Source organism: Chlorocebus sabaeus, unplaced genomic scaffold, assembly GCF_047675955.1.
Source record: "Chlorocebus sabaeus isolate Y175 unplaced genomic scaffold, mChlSab1.0.hap1 unalloc_scaffold_1095, whole genome shotgun sequence".
NCBI lineage: Eukaryota > Metazoa > Chordata > Mammalia > Primates > Cercopithecidae > Chlorocebus > Chlorocebus sabaeus.
In genome coordinates this window covers 2009-10000 of record NW_027326852.1, presented here as the reverse complement: position 1 = coordinate 10000, position 7992 = coordinate 2009, and positions in this window count along the sequence as shown.

Below are 7992 nucleotides of genomic sequence, written 5' to 3'. Positions count from 1 at the left end.
TTCTGCGAGGTAAAGCACCTCCAGTGAACCCACACACGACCCGTCGGAGGCAGAACGGCAGCCCCTCGGCGGCCGGCCGGCGCACGCGTGGCCGGCCCGAGCCCACCGCGACCGCTCACACGGCCCGCGCTCACCCGCCAGAGGGGAGGCACGGGACGTGCGCTCGCCGGACCAGGCGGCGCCCTTCCCCGCGTGGGGAGGGGCGCGTCTCACTCGACCGCCTCGGCCCACACCCAACGAACTCCCTCAGGACCCAACGCGCCGGCACCGTGGCGGCGACCGGAGGAGGGGGCGCTGGGGGTGGGAGCGACACACCACCGCTCGGCCTCGGGCACCTGAGGGACAACCCGGAGCGCTCCAGGAGCACCGCAAAGACCCAGGCAGAGCCAGCGCTCGTGCAACGCCCGAGAGGGCAGCACGACGGGCCGGCGGGACAGCACCCCCACCGCCGCGGAGGGGGGCGGCCCCGCAAGGCGACAACCACAAGAGGCGAAAGCGAGGGGTGCCTGCTGCGTCAGAGGACCCCGCCGACCCCCGCCGAACGCCACGAGGCAGACGGCGGGGGCGGGACAGCAAGGTCAGGCCGGGCTCCGCACCCCAGCGCCTCCCAACGCACCGCTCACAGGCGGGGACGAGAGACAGGGGGCCCCCGCGGGCGGGACGAGAAGAACGGGTCCCATTCACCATGAATGGCCGCCCCTCGCCCGCCGCGGCTCGGTCCCGGCCCGGGAGAGCACGACATCACCACATCAATCAGGGAAAGCAACCCCGGAGCGGGGTCGGTCGGTCAGTCAGTCAGTCAGCCACAGCCTCCCCGGAGGCCAGCGAGCAGATCAACCTGACCACCCCCAGCTCCGGGAAAGGGGCGGCAGACAACCCGGCAGAGACGAGGAACGCCTGACACGCACGGCACGGAGCCAGCGGGAGTGGGGTTGTCACGGCCGCCCCAGGTGCCCACAGCAGGGAGCGCGCAGCGGCAGGGTAAGCCCGCGCCGCCTTCCCCGCCGCCCCCGGGTGGGTCAGAGACCCGGACCCAAGGCGGCACCGGGAGTCGGGACGCTCAGACGCACGAGAGACCAGGCACACACGGGCCCCAGCAGGCGGCTCCAGCACGAGCAGGGCCGGCTAGCCGGGTCACCGGGAGGCCCAGAGGCCCACCACGCATCCAGAGGCCCGACCTCTCCAGCGACAAGTCGCCAGAGGACAGCGTGTCAGCAATAACCCGGTGGCCCAAAATGCCGGCTCGGAGTGAAAGATATACCTCCCCAGGGGACAGGAGGTCGAGCCACCGACCACGCCGCCGGCCCAGGGAACCCGCGACACGGACATCTGTCCCCAAAATCGCCACCATCGCAGCCAGACACGGAGCACCCAGGGCCCTCTGGTCGACCCCAGGACACACGCCGGAGCAGCGCCGGGCCAGGGACGTCCTCCCGGCCACCCGTGCCACGCAGGGGCCGGCCCGTGTCTCCAGAGCGAGACTCGGAAGCGTTTTCGGCCGTCCTCTCGTACGACCGGGACACACGAGGGACCGAAGGCCGGCCAAGTGTGACCCCTCGGGCCGCACGCGCGCTCAGGGAGCGCTCTCCGACTCCCCACGGGGACTTGAAAACAAAAGGTCACGGCAGAGGGGCGGCGGCCGGGCCCGGGGACCGCTCCCCGGCACCCGGGGGACGAGGCAGGACGGTCCCCGGCTCCCCACGGGGACTTGGGGAAAAAAATTCGGCCGCTGCCTCAGACGGCCAGGATGCGCGCGGGCCCGCGACCGGGCCGGGAAGGGTGTCCCCAGCCTCCCGCCCCAAGCCCGGTGGGTCCCCGCGGGTCGCGGGTCAGGCCTCGGGAGCTGAGCTGCGGCGTGCTGGTCGACCAACCCCGGCAGCCCCCACACCCGGCTCAGGCCCGAAAGCGCAGCGACAACCTCTCCCCACATAAGCCTGCACGCCCGAGCTCTGACTCACAAGCGACGCGCCAGAGCTCTGGCGCGACCGGGACAGCCCGGCTGACGACCGCGGTGTTTCCGGAGCTCTGCCTAGCTCACAGCGGGGACGGTCCCCTCCCTCGGCAGCTGCCACCGCAGCTCCGGAAGCCAAGGGAACGATATAAAAGCGGCCGCCAGATGGAGTCCGACAACCGTCGCGAACGTCACCAAGACAGATCCGGATGGCAGGCCGGCCCGCCGACCGCGAAACCGAAACCGTGAGTCGAGAAACGCTATCCCGAGGCCGAAAACGCAGCCCCTCTACCCCAACCCCACAGAAACGGTCCCCAAAGCCTGTCTCTGCATCGACCGCGACAGAGTCAGAAGACAACCCACGGCGTGTGGATGTTCGGAGAGGCATCTCGGAGGGAGAAACAGCAAGCAAGGACTCGGTCGCGGGCCGTTGAGGACACAGGGAGACACAGATTGCGTAGGCTCTTCCTGAATCCAGACAGAGACGGAGGGAGGGAGGGAGGGAGGGAGGCAGGGAGGGAGGGAGGGAATGGAGAGAAGAGACAGATGGTGAAAGGAAGGGAGGGAGGGAAGGGAGCAGGGAGAGAGGGAGGAAGGAAAAGGGAGAGAAAAGGGAGACAACGTGGAAAATGAAGATGATGAAACGTCACTTTTCAAAGGTTACATTTTTACAGGAGAGATGGAAAGGAAAGAAACCTGAAACAGAGAGAAAGAATGAGGAAAGAAGGGAAAAAGAAACAGAGGAAACAGAAAAGAAGGACAGAAACGGAATAAAAGAAATAAAGAAAGCACGGAAGAGAAACGAACAAGAGAGAAAGGGAGGGAGGCAGGGAGGGAGGGAGGGAGGAAAACATAGAGAAGGAGACAGAGAAAGAAAGAAGGGAAGAAAAACACAAAGGAGAGAAAGAAAGAAAAGACAAATAACAGCATAAATATTTGCATTTTTAGCTAAATATGAGATATAAAAATACATCAAAACAGATGAAAATATTTGTCTTGATCGAGACCATCCCGGCTAACATGGTGAAACCCCGTCTCTACTGAAAAATACAAAAAACAAACTAGCCGGGCGAGGTGGCGGGTGCCTGTAGTCCCAGCTACTTGGGAGGCTGAGGCAGGAGAATGGCGTGAAGCCGGGAGGCGGAGCTTGCAGTGAGTTGAGATCCGGCCACTGCACTTCAGCCTGAGCGACAGAGCGAGACTCCGTCTCAAAAAAAAAAAAAAAAAAAAAAGAGAATAAATAAATAAATACATACATACATACATACATACATAAAAAAAGAAAGAAAGAAAGAAAATATTTGTACTTATACACATGAATGAATAGATGAAAATAAATACATAAAAAATAAAATAACATGAGCAAACAGGCCAGGCACGGTGGCTGACGCCTGTGATCCCAGCACTTTCAGAGGCTGGGAGAGAGAGAGAGAGAGAAAATGAAGGAAAGAAAGGAAGAAAGGAAGAAAGAAAGAAAGGAAGGAAGGAAGGAAGGAAGGAAGGAAGGAAGGAAGGAAGGCAGGAAGGCAGGCAGACAAAGAAAGAGAGAGAGAAAGAAAGAGAAAAAGAGAAAGAGAGAAAGAAGGAAAGAAAGAGAGAAAGAAAGAAAGAAGAAAGAGAGAGAGAGGGAGAAAAACAGCCAGAAAGAAAGACGAGAGAAGAAAGAAAAAAAGAAGACAGAGGAAAGACAGACAGGAAGAAAGGCAAAGCAAGAAAGCAAGAAAACAAGACAGCAAGAAAGCGTGACAGAAAGATAGAAAGAGACAGAAAGAAAAAGCGAGAAAGCAACAAAGAAAGAGAGGGGGGGAGTGGGAGAGGCGAATCTCTCTGCTTTCACTACATGCGGGGAGAATCAGGAAAGCCCCCACTAAACAACAAGGCCGGAAGTGGAGCTGCCATCTGTGAAATCCGAGCAGAAGAGTCCACACGGGTTAAAGACACGAAGAAAGACAGGGAAACAACTGCTCAAAGAGAAGAACAATCTGGCCCAGCCAGGGCCTGTCTCCTGAAGTTGTCTGGGCAACGAGGAGGGAGTGGGACGGAGGGAGGGAGGGCCTCCGAGGCTCGTGTCAAACAATAAACGAGAATAACATAAAAGGAAGTTAAAAAAAAAATTACGCATCATTCGTAGCATCACTGACGCCTCGAAAGGCGAGAGGCATATGTTTATGTCACTGTGGGACTGTTGTCTTTTTTCTTTCCTTTTTTTTTTCTTCCCTCTCTTCCCGGAAACTCACTTTTTAATTATTTCCTTTTCCTTTTCCTTTTCAGTTTTATTTTTTATTTTACTTTCATTTTTATTCGTTTATGTATTAATTTATTAGTAGTAGTAGTATTTTTTGGAGAGGTTGTCTCGCTCTCTCGCCCAGGCTGGTGTACAGCGGCGCGATCTCGGCTCACTGCAACCTCCGCCTCCCAGGTTCAAGCGATTCTCCTGCCTCAGCTCGGCCTCCCGAGTAGCTGAGATTACAGACGCGCACGACCATGCCCGGCTAATTTTTGGTCTTTTGACTGGAGACGGACGGGGTTTCACCATACTGGCCCTGCTGATCTGACCACCTCGTGATCCAGCGATCCACCGCCCCCGGCGTCCCAAAGCGCTGGGATGACAGGCTTGAGCCACCGCGCCGGGCCGAGTTATTCATTTTATTTTCTTCCTAATTTTTAATTGTATGTATGTATGTATGTATGTATGCATGTATCCATCCTTTCTTATTTTTTGAGACGGACAGAGAGACACAGTGAGAAACAGACAGAGAGAGAGAGAGAGAGAGAGAGGGAGAGAGAGAGAGAGAGGGAGAGAGAGAGTGAGAGACCTCCCCTTGGGCCTCAATGGTCTTTGCAATGTCCTTTCTTCAGAGATTCTGCAAACACAGTGTTTCCAACATTTTGAATCCAAAGAAAAGTTTAACTCTGTAACATGTATCCACAGATCACTAATCAGTCCCGATGATAGTTTATTTCTGGTTTTTCTCTGGGGAGTGTCGGTTTTTCTCCACAGGTTTCAAGGGGCTCCCAAAGTCCCTTCGCCGATTCCCTTAAGAAGAATATTTCCAAACCGACGTATCAAAAGAACGCTTTCACTTTGTGAGAGGAATCCCCACATTACAAAACCGTTTCACACATAGGCTCTCTTCAGTTTTTATCTGGGGATAATCTGTTTTTCACCCTAGGCCTCAATTGCAGCCCACATTATTTTCACAGATTCTACTAAAAGAGTGCTTCCAATCCGCTGAGTCCAAATACAGTTGTACCTCTGTGCGAGGAATCCACACACAAAGCAGTTTCTCAGGTAGCTTCCTTCTAGCTGTTATCAGGAAATATGTGCTTTTCCACCATTGGCCTCAAAGGAGTCCCAAATATCCTTTTGCAGATTCTACCACAGAAGTGTTTCCAACCTGCTGAACCGAAACACGGGTTTAACTCTGTGAGATGAATCCACATCTCACAAAGCCAATTCACAGATAGCTTCTTTCTACTGCTTCTCTGGGGATATTTGATTTTTCAACATAGGCCTCCATGGGCTCCCAAATATGCCTTGGCAAATTCTAGAGAAAGCGTGTTTCCAACACGTGAATCAAAAGAAAGGTTTAACTCTGTGAGATGCATCCAGTCACGCAAAGCAGTTTCACAGATCGTTTCGCTTCTTCATGGCTTTTCTCGGGGGGACAATCTGGTTTGGACAACCGGAATTAATGGGCTTGGAAATGTCTTCCCACACACTCAACAAAAAGAGCATTTCCAACCTGCTGACTCACACACACACACACAAACAAACAAAGAATACGTTCTGCGCTGGCAGATAAATCCAGACATCACGAAGCAGATTCAATGAAATATTCTCTCTGGTCTTTGTCTGGGGATATTCAGTTTGTCACCATAGGCCTCAAGGGCTCCCACACGTCCCTTTGGAATCTCTACAAAGAGAGCGTCTCCAACCCGCCTAATCAAAAGAAAGGTGTAACTCTTTAGGATGAGTCCACACATCGCAAAGCAGTTTCTCAAATACATTCTTTCTCATTTTTATCTGGGAATATTTGGTTATTCGCCATAGGCCTAAAGGGGCTCCCAAAAATCCGTTCAGAGAGACTGCCAAAAAAAAGTGTTTCTAACATGATGAATCAAAAGAATGGTTTATCGCTGAGAGATCAATCTGCGCATCACGAATCAATTTGACAGATAGCGTCTTTCTTGTTTCAATCTGTGGATATTCTGTTTTTCAACGTAGGCCTCAATGGGTTTCCAAATGTCCCTTCACAGATTCTACAGAAAGCGTGTTTCCAACCTCCTGGTTCAACAGATGTATCCGTTCGAGGTGAATCCACACGTCAAGAAGCAGTTTCACCAGTAGCATTTTTTCTCGTTTTCATCTGGGGATGTTCAGTGTCACCATAAGCCACAAAGGGCTCCCAAATGTCCCTTTGAAGATTCTGCCAAAAAACTGCTTCCAATCGGCCGCGTGCAGTGGCTCACGCCTGTCATCCCAGCATTTTGGGAGGCAGAGGTGGGTGGATCACCTGAGGTCAGGAGTTCAAGACCAGCCTGGCCAAAACGATGAAACCCCATCTCTACCAAGAATACAAAAAATTAGCCGGGCCTGGTAGCGGGTGCCTGTAACCCCAACTACTTGGGAGGCTGAGGCAGGAGAATCCCTTCAACTGGGAGGCAGAGGTTGCAGCGAGCCGAGATGGTGTCACTGCACTCCAGCCTGGGGGACAGAGTGAGACTCTGTCAAAACACACACACACACACACACACACACACACACACACACACACACACCCCAAAATGCTTCCAATCTGCTGAATCAACAGAAAGATGTAACTCTGTCAGAGGAATCTACACATCGCAAAGCAGTTTTGCAGATAGCTTCTTGTTAGTTTTTATCTACCGATTTTCTGTTTTTCACCCTAGGCCTCAAACAGCTCCCAAATGCCCTTTTGTAGATTCTACAAAAGGGGCGCTTCCAACCTGGTATATCAAAAGAAAGGTTTCACTCTGTGAGATGAATCCACACACCACAAAGCAGTTTCAGAGACAGCTTCTTTCTAGTTTTCATTTGGGGATATTCGGTTTTTCACAGTAGGCCTCAATGGGCTCCCAAAGGTATATTCGCGGATTCTACAGAAAGACTGCTTCAAACCTCCTAAATCAAAAATTTGTTGTAATTCTGTGGCATGAATCCACACATCACAAAGCAGTATCATAGAGAGCTGCTTTATTATTTCTGGGGTGGGGATGTTCGCTTTCTCACAATAGGCCCCAATGGGCTCCCAAATGTCCATGCTGCTTCCAAACTGCTGAATCCAAAGGCAGTTTTAACTCTGTATGAGGAATCCACACAACAGAAAGCTGTTTCATGAAGACCTTCTCTCTCGTTTTTATCTGAAAACATAAGATTTTTTCACCATACGACACAAGGGTCTCCTAAATGTACATAGACAGATTCTACAAAAAAATCCTTCCAACCTGCTGATTCAAAAGAAAGGTTTAACTCTGTGAGACGAATACACACACTACAAAGCAGTTTCACAGAGAATGGTGTTTTTTTGTGTGTTTGTTAGTTTGTTTGTGTTTTGGTTTGCTTTTTTGTTTTTTGCTTTTTTTTTGAGACGCAGTTTCGCGCCTGTTGCTCAGACTGGAGCGCAATGGCGCCATCTCGCCTCACTGCGATCTCCGCCTCCCAGGTTCAAGCAATTCTCCTGCCTCAGTTTCCCTTCCCGAGTAGCTGGGATTACAGGCATGTGCCACTGCGCCCCGCTAATTTGGTATTTTCAGTAGAGACGGGGTTTCTCCATGTGGGTCAGGCTGGTCTCGAACTGCCGACCTCAGGTGATCTGCCCGCCTCGGCCTCCCAAAGTGCTGGGAGGACAGGCGTGAGCCACCACGCCCGTACTACTTTATTGTACATAATACAATACATAAATTGTATTGTATTTACATTTATGTATTGATTGATTGATTGATTTACTTACTTATGCTGCCTGATCAAAGGTCACTCCGGCCCAGTCGTCAAAGTGGCCATTTCCTAGGCAACCAAG